The sequence below is a fragment of the Pleuronectes platessa genome, chromosome 16 (assembly GCF_947347685.1).
Source record: "Pleuronectes platessa chromosome 16, fPlePla1.1, whole genome shotgun sequence".
In the NCBI taxonomy this organism is placed as follows: Eukaryota; Metazoa; Chordata; class Actinopteri; order Pleuronectiformes; family Pleuronectidae; genus Pleuronectes; species Pleuronectes platessa.
In genome coordinates, this window is record NC_070641.1 from 9,780,694 (window position 1) to 9,783,697 (window position 3,004).

The window sequence follows — 3,004 nt, forward strand, 5'->3', positions numbered from 1 at the left end:
TTCCCCCTCTGCACAGGACACACAGATGTCATGAAAGGCCACGGGGACTGTAAACGAGTCCACTTCCTCGCTCCACATCGATCAGTCAGCGGCAGACGAAGCATCAGTGATGAGTCGCTGTCCTCAGTGAGGGTTTGCTGACAACACCAGAAAGACTGTGTTCCACCTCACTCACTAATCACCATATAGTCCACTACAGGATGAATCCACCATTTTGTATTGCTTTCCGAATGTTTAGTGACATGTATTTATAACCTATATAGTGGACTCGCTGTTTCCCAATATGCATCGTGCAAAATAGAACTGATGGTCACTAACCGAGCAATACCATCATGCATTGTGCTTGTGGCTTTGATAGGGGGAAAAAATGGAGGAGGGACGAGAGGAGAGAAGGCAGCATGTCTCAGTCCTCTACATACTGCATAAGTCCTTATAACACATTATATTATATTATACTGCATCACATTGCATATTGCAATCTGACATTGTTCACTGTTTTGCATCTTGCATTTCACTTTTTACTTCACTTTTTATATCTTTTATCTATTATATATATTTTATTTAGAATTGTTTATGTCTAAATAAATGTTACTTTGTATAAATATTAGAAAAAGGGAGTAAATTAGAAGTAAATAGTGAGTAAATATATATTGTTTCTTTTTATTGCTTTTCTTATGTGTGTTGTATTTATTGTGTTTTTTATGTTTTTATATTTCTATTATATGCACCAATAACCAGAGCAAATTCCTTATAGATGTTAACCTACTTGGCAATAAATACTTTCGGATTCTGATTCTGATTCTGAAGTCATTAAGGGTTCAGCCATGGACTGAATGACTGAAGCACACCTGAGTCTGGATACTGCTAAATGAAACCGCGAGTCATCTCCCACCTGCTGTCGACCGCGGGACTCAGCCGCTGCTGGCACGCAGGCAACAAGACAACAGATGGAGACCGAAAACTAGACAATCATGTGTAGGATTGCTTCTGCCTTGGTGGAGGTAAGCACTCTTGAGGGGCCGTTCTCGTTTATATATTTAAATCTGTTGGTTCCTTAATTTACAGCTGTTTTAGCTGCTCATTCATAAAAATGATAAAGTTCTTACAGTTGCTGCTCTGAAAAATTGCAGCTGCCTGAAAGGTCAAATGCATCACTCCCTGTAACTTGCAGGTTTTCTCCATGGAACAAACTAAAAGCTTCTGTAATCCGGGGTAATGGCTGATTTAGGCCAGTATTTTCTACCATGGAATATAAAGGCAGTTTAAAGAGTTTTCAATGAATAAATTCTTATTTTTCCAGTGTTAACTCAGTGGATAAATCAAGCCTTTCCAGTCCAGCTCTTACTTTCACCTCTGCAGCTTCCTCGACAGCTAATAGTTCAATTACAGCTGAGCCGCTTTGCTCTCAGAGGGAAACGGCCATTAGTGGCTGATTAGCTCTGCCACTGTTCAATACAGCTATTGGATAACACTTGACTGCGTCTTGCCTGGCATCACTGAAAAGCTGCCAGTGACAAATAGTATGTGGTTGAGAACAAGACTTATAATCAGGCTGACGGCATTAAGAAAATCTTCCTGTACGGCAGTCAAATCACATTTACCATTTATACAGCTCTAATGTCTGTAAGAGAAAGCATTTTTAACATTTCAAATTCGATCCATTAAATCCATTCATTATCTGGACCGCTTGTTCTCTAGAGGGTCACGAGGAAAGCTGGAGCCAACCCCAGCTGACATCAGGCGAGAGGCAGGGTACACTTTGGACAGGTGGCCAGCGTATAACAGCACCAACACACAGAGACACTCACATTAAAACTTAGACACTTCATTTAAAGTCTCCAATCAACCTACTCCATGTGCATTTCTTTGGACAGCGGCAGGAAGCTGGCAGTGGGAGCACATGGAAACTCCACACAGAAAGAACTGACCAGGTAAAAGTTGAATTTAAACAAATGACTGACCCACTACATAATAATAATGGTGTACACACTCTAATGAATAAAATATATATCGTACAGTTTTTGGTTCACAACCTGCTCTACAGCATAAGGGTGTCTCCCTGTTAGCTGCATCCCAGCAATGCTGCAATACTATAATAATGTTTCCTTTGATTATTGTTTTTGCTTTCGATTTCCTAAGTAAAATGTCCATGACTTCTTCATGACTTATTTCTTGCTTAGCCAATAAATCCACCCCTTAATTTTCTCAAATATCTCATTAACTAAATATTGATGACTGTAAAATGAAAATGACTTTAAGGACACTAATGCTGAGCAAGAACTTCTACACAAAACAAACTTCCTCATTTGTAATGCTGCCGCAATCGCTACCATCCCCATTGTGTATTGTTGTCTTCTGTTTTATTTTGTCATCATTCTGAATCCCTTGGATTCTACTCTCGTCATGTTGTGTATCTGTGTGCTCATATTTGTGTCTCTATCATTGTGTGTCTTTTTGTAGTCTGCCTTTTTGTTTGAAATAGTATTGTGTCAACATGGTCACTTGTCAACCTATTGTCACCATTTTGATTCTCTTAGATAACTTTCAAGATCTTTTTGGTCACAATTTTTAGTGTCTTTGTAGTCATTTTATGTCTTTAAATGTGTTGATTAATGTCCCTTTGTGCTTGTCTTGAGTCTTTATTTTATTTTGTATGTCTTTGCAGTTGTTTGGTGAGTCTTTCGATGTCTCTATTTGTTGTTGTTTGTGTCTGTCTCATTGTTTTCCTTTTGTCTGACATAGTTGTGTGTCTCCTGGTCACTTTTAATCTCTATGTTCATCCCTTTCTAGTCTATCTGAATCACTTCATGGTCTCTTTGTAGCCACCACGTGTTCCACGCATCCACTTGAGTTCCTCGTCTGGAGCAATGCAGCTTTACTTACATGACAGCGGGAGCGCGCTTTACGCATTCACACACGTACCACCCGCGTGGCCGAGGCTGCCACCCACGCGCGCTGTTCAAGTTTATAAGGCCTGAAAAAGTTCGCGAACCTAATAGGGGCC